Source organism: Neofelis nebulosa, chromosome 6, assembly GCF_028018385.1.
Source record: "Neofelis nebulosa isolate mNeoNeb1 chromosome 6, mNeoNeb1.pri, whole genome shotgun sequence".
NCBI lineage: Eukaryota > Metazoa > Chordata > Mammalia > Carnivora > Felidae > Neofelis > Neofelis nebulosa.
In genome coordinates, this window is record NC_080787.1 from 27123346 (window position 1) to 27135709 (window position 12364).

Sequence of the window (12364 nt, forward strand, 5' to 3'; positions counted from 1 at the left end):
CTGGCTGTGGAGGCTCGGCAGCAGACTTCCCGGAAGCATGTCAAATATCACTTGACATCTACTGCTCACCCTTAGAACTGATAAAGCCCTACTACATTCCTGCAGGGGCACCCTGTTACCCAGAGCATCGAGCCCCGGGTCAGGGCCAACAGATGATGGCCTCATCATTCCCCAAGACAAAGGATACTGAGCCCAAAAGTAAAACCTTGGTGTGTGCCTGAACATTTTCCACATGCTTTTCATATCACTTTATTTCTAATGGGACATGGAGGGGTGCCTGTGTGGCTTAGTAGGTTAAGCATCCGACTTTGGCTCAGGTCATGATCTCACTGTTCGTGAGTTCCAGCCCCGCATTGGGCTCTGTACTGACCACTCAGAGCCTGGAGCCTGCTTCAGATTCTGTGTCTCCCTCTCTCTCTACCCCTCCCCCGCTCATGCTCTGTCTGTCTTTCTCTCTCTCAAAAATCAACACTAAAAAAGTTTAAAAAATAAAATAAAATGAGACACAGATTTACACATTTGAGCTAAAGAAGCACCCAACTGTGCTTCTGTATTTGACAGTTTGTATACTCTGCTTCTTCAACCAAAGGCTCTCCCTGCCCTTGACCCCTGGACCATTTCTGTAGTACATAAACAGCAAAGTAAGCACCCCAGGATATTGAACCACAGGGCAGTTTCACTGGGAGAAAGATGTGTCTGACCCCTTGCCTCTGGAAATGAACCAGCAGTCAGATTCACCTGGAATCCACTCTTACATCCAGTTGTCTGCTGGAGAGTTCAACCTTGGACACACTGACTGACTCATAAGCACATTGAAGTGTCTGGGCAGCTTCATGCCTGCTTGGGTAGGCGGGTTGTTAGAGTCAGTCTCAGGACAGCACATTTGTCATGAATGAGATGAAAATATTTATCACACTAGTAAATTTGTAATACTGGAATAGATTCCCCTGAAGGCATGTTCACTATTATTGTTGTAATCTATCTTCATATTAAAAAAAAAAACTAATAATATCAATTATTATTAAAGTCTGCTGAGTTACTCTACACCAGACTGATATATAAAACACTGGGCAACTTAAAGCCCCCCCTCATCCAGTAGTTATTTCATGTTAACCATGTGAAGTGAGGCTTATAGGTTTTGGTGAATCTGTGACACTTGATAGGGAAACAAAGAAATTTACATATCACTCTCTGGCTTTCTTTATTATCGTTTTGGCCATAGAAATTACACAACTTGATTATAAAAATAAAGGTCATCTAGAATATCCAGAATATTCTTATGTCAACTTCCTAAGATTACCATCTAAAATAAGACATTTAAAAATATTTTTGAGAGGGGCGCCTGGGTGGCGCAGTCGGTTAAGCGTCCGACTTCAGCCAGGTCACGATCTCGCGGTCCGTGAGTTCGAGCCCCGCGTCAGGCTCTGGGCTGATGGCTCGGAGCCTGGAGCCTGTTTCCGATTCTGTGTCTCCCTCTCTCTCTGCCCCTCCCCCGTTCATGCTCTGTCTCTCTCTGTCTCAAAAATAAATAAAAAACGTTGAAAAAAAAAATTAAAAAAAAAAAAATAAATAAAAATATTTTTGAGAAATCTTAGCTCATGAATAATATGTCCATAGACCCATGGGAGTTTGAGAACCCTATTTTTATAGAAACAATCAAGAGCTCCATTTGTCTCTCCTAGGATTTTGAGATTCTGATGAAATACCACATCGACCCACTAATCTAGATCAAATGACCAGAATTTCTGTTTATTATTCGAATAATTCAAATTCAGAATTTCTGTTTATTAAAAGATATCATTAAGATAATGAAGGAGTGATTCACAGCGTGGGAGTAGATATGTGTAACTAACAATGGGCTCATGTGCACATAGAAAATGAACTCTTATAAATCAATCAGTAAAAGACAAAGTTTAATATAAAACTGGGTTGAAGACCTAAATACATAATTTACAAAAGAAGATATCCAAATGGTCTTCAACTTCCTTAATAATTATATAAATTCAAGTAAAATCACAATGATATTTTACACACATCCTCCAGAATAGCTAAAATTAGAAAGACTAACAAACCAAGTGTTGGTAAGGATATGGACCAGTAAGTCTTATTTATAGCCAGAGGGAGTACATTGTATAATAGACCTAAAAATTAGCATATCTTGAGTCCCAGGTATTTCACTCCTGGGGTAACAAAAATGCACGCACATGTACATCAAATAACACATATAAGAATGTGTATAGCATCATTCTTTGCAATAGGAAAAACAAACAAAAAAGAAACTAAAAGAGACTTCTGGTTTGCAGCTAGAATTGTCACTCTGGTCCTTACAACAGGATAAAAACTGAACAAATTGAAAAATCAGCAATTTTTCTTAGATTCATCAGAGAAGTGAAGTCCAGGGCAAACTGCTATCTCCAAATTGGAGAGACAGGTAACTATTGAAACTCTTTGCTTAGTAGGGAAAAAACCTACCAGTGGAGCCAGTACTGGGAGAGAAAAACTTAAAACTTTAATTGAAAAATTGCTGGAGGTCCACCAAGAGGTGGACCAACTTGGGAATTAGAAATTAAGAGGAGTCCTGTCTTTTGTGAATCTACGTCACCAAGAGATGAACCAACTTGGGAATTAGAAATTAAGAGGAGTCCTGTCTTTTGTGAACCTACGTCAAGGAGGTGGGAACACTACCAGGTTTTCAGAGTGAAAATCAGAGGAAAAACTCCCTTCTGTCTTCCACAGGGGAGGAGAGAAGTAGCCATTTTAAAATATGCCCAGAGCATTCTGTTCTTAACAAAAGCCTGCCCTCAAGGGACACGATTTTGCTAGAGCCTAACCATCTTGGGACTTACCAGAATCTAACAGACCTGAGGCATGGCAAATACCCAATTCCAGCCCCCCAAAGCTCTCCTGTCTTAACTTAGGGCAGGGGAGTGTGGTGGTTGCCTGAGAAACTCTTTGTGAAGGTCATAGCCTAGGGCACAGGCTTATTAAGAACAGAGGTCCAATAGACTAGGTCTAAGAACATTCCCCCTCCCTCCACACCTCCTCACCATAGCGGCAAGGTTCCTGTACAAGGTTCCTGTAACAGATTACATTGAAAGAACTACAAGCCTCAGATCGTATTGAACAAGTCCTTAGGAAAACCCAGAGACAACAGAGGAGAAAGACCAGGTACTGGTCTTTTAGCCTCTAACACACCTACAGCTACAGCAAAGAGTAAACACAGCTTAACCCCTGGCCAGATAAACATAAAACCTCACACAAAAGGCATATTTACCTCAGATCTTCTTATCAAGTACATCGTGTCTAGCTTTCAAGTAAATTACAAAGCATGCTAAAAGGAAAAAACACAGCTTGAAGAGCAAGCATCAGAACCAGACTCAGATATGGCAGAGTTTTTGGAATTATCAGACCAAGAATTTAAAATAACTATGGTTCATATGCTAAGGGCTGTAGTAGAAAAAGTGGATAACATGCAAGAACAGATGGGTAATGTAAGCAGAGAGATGGAAACTAAGAAAGAATCAAAAGGAAATGCTGGAATCAAAAACACTGTACTGGAAATGAAGAATGCCTTTGATGGGCTCATCAGTGGCCTGGACATGCCAAGAAAAAAGCCAATGAACTTGAGGATATACATCAATAGAAACTTCCCAGACTAGAAAGCAAAGACAACCAAGAATAAAAAAAAAAAAAAAAAAAAAAAAAAAAGAAAGAAAGAAAAAGAAAAAAGAACAAAGAACAGAATAGAACATCCAACACAATTGCAGGACAATTTAAAAAGGCGTAATGCACCTTTCTCAAAAAAGAGAAGAAAGAGACAGAGAAAGGCATAGAAAAAATATTTGAAGTAAGAAGAGCTGTGAATTTTTCAACATTTATGATAAACACCAAACCACAGATCCAGGAAGCTCAGAGAACACCATGTGGGAAGATACCAAAAAACTACACTGAAATGTATCATATTCAAAGTGCAGAAAAATCAAGGCATCTGGGTGGCTGAGTTGTTCAGCATCTGACTTTGGCTCAGGTCATGATCTCACGGCTAGTGAGTTCAAGTCCCACATAGGGTGAATTCGTGCTCTGCTTTGGGTGAGCCCCACTTCTCTCTCTCTTTCTCTCCCTCTGCCCCTCCTGGGATTCTCTCTCTCTCTCTGCCCCTTGCTCATTTGCACCCTCTCTCTCTCTCTAAACAAAACAAAACAAAAATAAAAATTTAAAAAACAACAAAAGTGCAGAAAAATCGAAGACAAAGAGAAAATCTTGAAAAGAACCAGAGGAAATAGATGCCTTACCTATAGAGGGACAAGGATGCATCAAACTTCTTGCAAATCATGCTAGCAAGAAAACCCCACCAACCTAGAATTCTGAATCCAGGAAAATTATCCTTCAAAAGTAAAGGAGAAACAGACTTTCTCAGACAAACAAAAATTGAGGGAATTTGTTGCCAGTAGATCTGCCTGGTACAAAAATGTAAAAGGAAGCTCTTTAGAGAAAAGGGAAATGATACAGGTCAGAAACTTGGATCTACATAAAGAAAGGAGTGCTAGAGAAGGAATAAGTCAAGGATTTCTCGCTTCCCTCCCCTAAGGCATCAGTGCCATACCTGGGCACCCAGCACCCATGCCCACACCTGTGCTAAATAATATGGACATGGAGTTTTGTGGCTTTTTGGCTTAAAGAAAGAGAGTAACTTTCTCAACCCATTGCTACAGCCTCTACACTTACAGGTTACTAAAATGCACATAGCGAGGTCTCTAGCTCATGGAAGAGAGGAGTCTCCTCCAAAGACTCTGGGAAAAACAAAATAAGAACTGAAAATATGATGAAAACCATCTTCTCCTCTGCTTTATAGATGTTGATAATGCACCTTATTGTGTCTTTTGCAACAGAACATATTGTTCTAATATCACCCTGCCAGTTAAGTGTCATGGCATCATTTTGAGACAATCACTCAGAACCTAAAGAAAAAAGAATTGAATATACTAAATGTAAACATGAGCTTTTTTAAAAGCCAAAGATTATTACAGCTTTTCCAAGTAGAAACGAAAAAGCCACTGAAGCATCCTATAGGTTTTAATTTTTAATAAGGTAAATATTGATTGCTATCCATCACATAAACAAGAAGCCCTTTGGGGTGCCCCCCCCACCTTTGTCCTTTAAGAGTAAAGTATTCTTGAGGCCAGCAAGTGAGAAAAGCACTAGGAATTATCCCTGGTTGTGAATGGTACATTTCTTGCTATGACCTCATAGGGAACCATTGTTAGGCAACTGCACGTGCCTGCACAAGTCCATGGTTGAGCCTAGGGATCTTGGTCCTTTTATCCAGAAAGCTGATTTTTAGTGACTTGAAGGATGTTGACCACAGCTTTTTTCCTCTTTGTTTTTATTTTTTCCTGCTCTCTTTTTTCTTACTCTTTTTTTTTTTAAGTTTTTGGTTTTTTCTTTCTTTTTAATTCCCTCATTTTTCTTTGTTCTAGTCTTAGTTTCTTTATTCTTTCATTTTTACTACCTCATTTTCTTAGTTTGCATTTTTATTCTTTGATTCCTTAATTTTCCAACCTTTTTATTATTCTTTGTCTCATTTAAAAATTTTTCCTTTTGGGGCGCCTGGGTGGCTCAGTAGGTTAAGCATCTGACTTCAGCTGAGGTCATGATCTTTTCGTCAGTGAGTTCGAGTCCCGAATCGAGCTCTGTGCTGACAGCTCAGAGCCTGGAGCCTGCTTCAGATTCTGTGTCTCCCTTTCTCTCTCTGCTCCTTCCCTTGCTCGTGCTCTGTCTCTTAATGAATAAACATTAAAACAAAATTTTTAAATTTTTTTTCCTTTTTCTCATTTTTAACATTTTTCCCATTTTTTTTTTAATTTAGTTTGTTAGCATTGTTAGTATTGTTTCTTACTATTGTTAGTGTTGTCAGTTAAGGTTGTTGGTATCCTTCATACAGCTAGCAGGTCACCATGCTGCAGGGCTGTTTTCTGCTGACAAGGAAACCCATATTGACAATTACCAGCTCCCTTAGACCATCAGGCAGATCAGCTTTGCTGAGGTGATGTTGGTCTGGCACATCCTGGCTGGGACAGGTAGTCATGAAGGTCATTTAACAAGATCAGCTCCTCCAGCCTCCAGAGACTATTCCTCAAAGGTCAAAGCACGAAGGCCTGGAGCCATCCAATATCCTGAAGGTACTTGATGTTATTGAGACCCAGGAAACAGTACCTGGCCATGGAATATGCTAGTGAAGGAGAGATGGTTGCCCACTGCTTCAGAGCCTCATGAAAGAGAAAGCAGCTTGTAGCCAAGTCCACCAGATGGTGTCCGCTGTGCAGTGCTGCCACCAGGAGGCCAGTCAGGGAAAGACATATAGCATCACACTCTAGATCCATCCATGTCATTGCAAATGGCAAGATTTCATTCTTCATTATGGCTGAAAAATACTCCATTGTGTATATATTCCACATCTTCTCTATCCATTCACCACTGATGGACACACGGCACAGTGAACAGAGGTTATCCCTGCTGGTGAGTTTGTGAAGCGTTGGAACATGTTCTCATTAACGAGTACCATTTTTTGTTGTTGCCAGGAAGCGAGTAGATTTGTTTTTCCATTGTTTGAATTTACAATTAGATGCTTTACATGCTTTAAGTGAGAAACTAAAGCCTTAACTGATATTCTTTCTAGGTTGCCTTGATTTGGTTTTGATGGTGAGGGGGGAAGTTAGCTAAATGTCACTGAAGACTCCTGCTGAGTGGGGCAAGAATGGTTCTTGTGGAAGCTGTCATCCAGTGTCGCCCCTGGAGGTGTGAGGTCCGGGCGCCTAGTCCTTCTCAGTGCTGCCCCTGCAGGGCTCACCTTCCACAGTCTGCTGTGGGTCTTGCTTTGCTTTGGGTTTTGCAAGATAAAAACTTGCGTCCAGAGGGAAAGCTCCAGAAATGCTTCCAGGGATGATGGTGGGAGTTTGATTTCCAAGAAAGTATTCCTGGGCATTTGATTAAATTGCTTTGTTATTAATCAGTATTTGAGTTGTCCTGGATTAGTTCCATCATTCGCAGGGATAGCTCCCATCTTCTACCAGCCCCACCAAACACGATTGTTTTGTTTGAGAACTTTCCCCTTGGAAGTCAACGGTGTGTTATTACTTTTATCAGCTTAAAAAACCCAATAGTTCTGTGTTTCTGAAGTCTTGGTTTTTGGTTTTTAAAAACATCTGTGTGTTTTTGAGCTGAAAATGAAAAGTATTATGAAAGTACTGGTGGTATACCTATAAGGATAGAATAGGGCATTTAATTTATTATGTGGTGTGAAAATTCTAGAATTTTTCCTCTGATTTGTAGCATTTTCCCTTTAAGGAAAGCTTTTTTTTCTTTATGTTCTATTATTTATTTTAAACACCCACTGTGTCATTTAAAGTGTCATAGATATATATATATATTTTAATTAAGTAATCTCTATGCCCAACATAGGGCTTGAACTCACAACCCGGAGATTAAGAGTCATACACTCTGCTGACTGAGCCAGCCAGACGCCCTTAAAGTGATGTAGTTCTGATGGACAGGATAATGTTTCTACAACCTTCCATGCCATCTTGGACTTACACTGTTTTGTACAATAGAGGTGCCAAGGTTCAGCCTCATAAAGATGGGACCATTTTTCTGTTACGATTTAAGAGATGCTCAAAAGACCTCCCTCCTACTGCTTTCTATATACCCCAAGTTACGCAAGAATTGAGTTTGGCTCTTAAGTCTTACAGACTTTTCATCATGAGTCTCTATTGAAATATAAACATCTAGGATGGAGAGCAGCAGTCATCCACAGTCTTGCTGGGATTTCCTGCCAGTCATCCAGAGGACAGAGCAGAATGACCAGGCTGGGGAAGGTCTCGTTACTGCTGGGCCTTAGGGAGGAGCAGGCAAGAAGCTCCTCACTGAGGACTTCGCACGGCTGACTCTGGTTCTGCAGTGACAGCAGCTCCTATTGTACCGGGCTGTGAAATTATTCAGAAAAGAGTGGGGATGATGCATATACATTTTACCTGCTTGAAACTAATAGGCAACTTCCTTCTGGGATTTGCTCTCTATGCCAATAATTTATAATCTGTTCTACTTTCTCTTCCCTTACCTGCCAATCACTGCTCTTTTTAGTGGTAACCACAGGGAAGAAACTAGGATTTTCTACCAAGGTGTGTGTTACAGCTCCTTTCCACTGTTGTGTGAACACACGGGCCCTCTCACCTCTCAGACAGACATCATCCCTTCCCGTTCTTAGTTCTTGGGCTGCTACTCGCACGTTTTGTGAACATACTGGTGAAGGAGCAGTTGAGCCATTTTGGTGGAGCGAATTTCCATTGACCAGTGTATGAGGAGGGCACGCTCAGGGACCCCAAACATAGGTATATGATACACTGCGTGCAAACAGTGCTAGAGGAAACCTAGCTGTTTCTCTAACAAGTCAGCGTGACGAATGATGGAATCTACCTTTCCTCTGTCTCTCTGGGCTTGGCTCGTGGCCCCCGAGGTGCAGTCAGTCCTGCTTCTGGGAGGACGGGTGCTAAGGTTGCCGCGTGCCGTTGACAGGGAGTCAGACTGACTTTCCACCGAGAATGGACCACAGGCAGATTTCCTGTGTCACTTCCCTGCCTCCTCAGACTGTCATGTGGAGAGACATGCCATTCTGCTGCAGGAAGGTATTTGTTAGCAAGCCCCTGCAAACATCTGGTTCCTTATACCTCCCATGCACCTCACAGGTGCAGATCCCGAGAAATCTGAGCATGTTTACATATGGCTTTCACCTTCCATAATATTCCATTTCAGTTTGGTTAGTCATTTTAGGTTAAAAAAGGAATGTTTCTATGTTGCTTGTCTGTTCCCTAGATACATGGCATATCAGTTCCTTTGCATATCTCTTCCCCTTGTAAGCTGGCAGCTCTGATAGATATTTTATTTTTTTTATTTTTTAAAAAAAATTCTTTTTTTAATGTTTATTTATTTTTGAGACAGAGCATGAATGGGGGAGGATCAGAGAGAAGGAGACACAGAATCGAAAACAGGCTCCAGGCTCCGAGCTGTCAGCACAGAACCCGACGCGGGGCTCGAACTCATGGACTGCGAGATCATGACCTGAGCCAAAGTTGGCTGCTTAACCGACTGAGCCACCCAGGTGCCCCACCTAATAGATGTTTTAAAATATGGTTTATTTCTCTCGATAAAAAGGGGGAGGAATTGCTGGCATACTGTGTGCCAGGGCACTTGAAGCAAACCTATTTCATTTTTAAGTGTATTGATTTATTTTGAGAGAGAGAACCAGGAGGGGAGGGGCAGAGAGAAAGGAGGACAGAGGATCTGAAGCAGGTTCTGTACTGACAGCAGAGAGCCCAATGCAGGGCTCAAACTCACAAACCATGAGATCATGACCTGAGCTGAAGTCAGAGGCTCAACTGAGCCACCCAGCAGCTCCATAACCCAATCTATTTCTAACTTGAATATTGCAGCTAAGGAACTTGCCAGAGTGGTGCATTATTTTTGCCTCCTTGATGCTAGGTGCACTCATTGGGTAGCTAAGTGCTGCCACCTGTGCCATCCAGCAGTGTCAGGGACTGGCATGATCCCACCTGCTTTGCCTGCCTCCCTGTGCAGGGGCCGATTTCATCTGTGTCCAGCCTCCTCCAAACATCGAGTACAAAGGATCACTCGCTGAAAAGCAGGGGCCACAAGCATTTCTGGTGGTTTATTGTAGGGTGTATCTTTCTACAGTTTAAGCAACAGGTTCCTAAAAACAAGTGTCAGAAATATTTTGTGTGTATTTTCAGTCTAGCCATAAAAAAATTATTCGTTTAGAAAGATGCCATGATTTATGCTTAGGGATAAAATTTTGTAAATGATTACTTAATTTTAAACAAAAATGAAAGCAAATGACCAGATACTTCCAACGTGTGCAGTATATGTGACCGACAAAGTAGTAAAAAAACAATCCATGCCCTAGTAGTAAAGTGTTGAGAATAGGCAGTTTTTAAAAAGGAAAAAAAATCTAATAAAAATATGAAAATATTTTATTTATTTACTTATTTTTGAGAGAGAGAGAGCAAGTGGGGGAGCACATGCAGTATGTCAGGCCCACACTCAGCGTGGGGCCCGACCTGGGACTTGATTTCATAACCATGATATCCTGACCATGAGATGATGACCAGAGCCAAAATCAAGAATCATTCACTCAACTGACTGAGCCACCCAGGCACCCCAGAAATATGAAAAGATTTTAAACATCACTAATAAGAAATGAATATAAAAGCATACATTTTGGGGGCACCTGGGTGGCTCAGTTGGTTGAGCGGCCGACTCTTCATTTTGGCTCAGGTCATGTGGGGCTCCGTGCTGACAGCATGGAACCTGCTTGCGATTTTCTCTTTCTCCCTCTCTCTCTGCCTCTCCCTCACTCTCTCTTTCTCATAATAAATAATTTTTTTAAAAAAGCATAAGTTTTTAAGCATCAGAATGGTAGAGATGAAAAAAAAAGCCAAAATACTCATTGACAGAGAGTAGAAGAGCAGGAAATGTGCCTTCTCACCTGCTATCAGTGGGCATGTTCACAGGTACTATGTTTTTATAAGGGTGTCTGCCAATACATTATGCAATTTAGAAGATGCGCACACGGGTTTTGACATGGAGGCTACCTTCATCCAGGATTGTTCAGCACAGCAATTTTTATTTCATGTGACCATCAGTGGAGAGCTTACTCTGCCCCCCTGTTCTGCCTGATGTATAAGTCACTGGACTCAGGACTCATGCTTGGTCCCAGTGGAAGCCCATGTTGCTGTGCTGGTCACTGAAAGGGCATCTCTTTTGCTCTGGGAGGAATGATCACAGATTCTAGAGCAGGGGCCCTGAGGTTGTCAGGAGGAACACTTTTCATTTCCCTCAATTGTTAGCATTTGGCACAGGACCATCCTGGTGAGTCTTCAGAGGAAGCCTTGCCCGCATGGCTGCTGACCCCAGGGCTCCAATGGCTGCTTTGAGATCCTCCTGGAGGTCCTTATCAAGGACAGGTCAGGTTTCTCCCCACTCCTAACTGGCACCAACAGGGACTAGAGATTGGCCAGGCCTGGGGCTGCTGAGCAAATTGCCAGGTTCCTCCCTTTTCTCACTCCTTTTCTGCCACCTTTGTTAAGGCTTTGTGTTCTGGAGTCAATGGCCTTGTCACTCTTTTCTCTCTACAAAGTTGGGCCCAGAGCATATCAGCCACATGGGAGACCCCAAGTGAGCCACACGGCACAGTTTTTGCTCTGAGCATCACTGCGTCTCCACTTGCAAGTGCCATCGGATGCTCAGAGTTGGGGAGCATGCAGTTGGGGTGTGGACTGTTCTTTCCCAAGAGGCAGCATTTTGGTTTCAGTGACCTATTGATAGACCTTTTGTGTTAATTTACATGTCATCAACCCTATCCATCTTTTATGGATTCAACTAGTTAGTGCAGCTGACCACTGCTTTTAAATACAAGATTGTGAAAACAGAATCGTGAGAATGGTAAATCAGCCCAGGGCCCTCACAGATGCACCTGCTCCTTAGCCTGGTTCCTTATGCTGGGGTGATAGCACATTTAACACTCCTGAGGGAGGGGCACCTGGATGGCTCAGTGGTCAAGTGTCTGACTTTGGCTCAGGTCATGATCTCACGGTTCTTGAGTTCGAGCCCCGCATCAGGTTCTGTGCTGACAGCTCAGAGCCTGGAGCCTGCTTCAGATTCTGGGTCTCTGTCTCTCTCTGCCCCTCCCCCGCTCTCACTCTGTCTCTCTCAAAAGTAAATAATAAACATTTAAAAATTTGTAACACTCTCAAGGGAGATCATGGCTTTCTAGAGCTCAGCTGAGTTAACCCCCCACCCTGGAAAAACAAGGAAGGAAAAAAACTTAACAGTTTTTTACTATCTTTGTTTAATCAGCACTGTGCTGATGGTGCCAGTTATTATTTCACAGTTTTTCCGTTATTTGTTATGAAATCTCCATAGTTTGTGAAGCTGGTTGGTGAAGAGAAGAACACAGAAAAGGTCACGTTGTGGATGGTGAAGATTGCCCGTGGGGTTTACAGTGTGCAGCCTGCATCCCTGCATGCCATTCAGCTCTGAGTTGACCTTTTCCTCCTTTTCTCCTTTCTTACTTTTCATTCTGGCGTCAGCCTGCAGTCTGCTCACTTGAGAATAGAAAATTGGGGGGATGGGCAGGGGACAGCTGCACCGCCCCTTGCCTGTGTTGATTCCCACTTTGTGGGTTCCAATGGGCTTTGACATTATTCTGGGCTTTACTGAAATAACATACTGGCTCCTGGTTTGTATAGACGATTTTTAATAGCATTTAGGGAAATTTTACACACCCAGTTTTGCG

At 42.2% G+C, this 12364-nt stretch overlaps 1 long non-coding RNA gene across 1 annotated transcript; it reads right to left on the bottom strand.

The window, feature by feature from the left end:
* Positions 1-1764: 1764 nt before the first annotated feature.
* Positions 1765-3683, bottom strand: LOC131513842 (uncharacterized). Its single transcript, XR_009262826.1, has 2 exons — positions 2660-3683; positions 1765-2593 (listed from the first exon to the last, which is right to left on the bottom strand). It is a non-coding gene; the product is annotated as an uncharacterized LOC131513842 (long non-coding RNA).
* Between the last annotated feature and the right edge of the window lie 8681 nt (positions 3684-12364).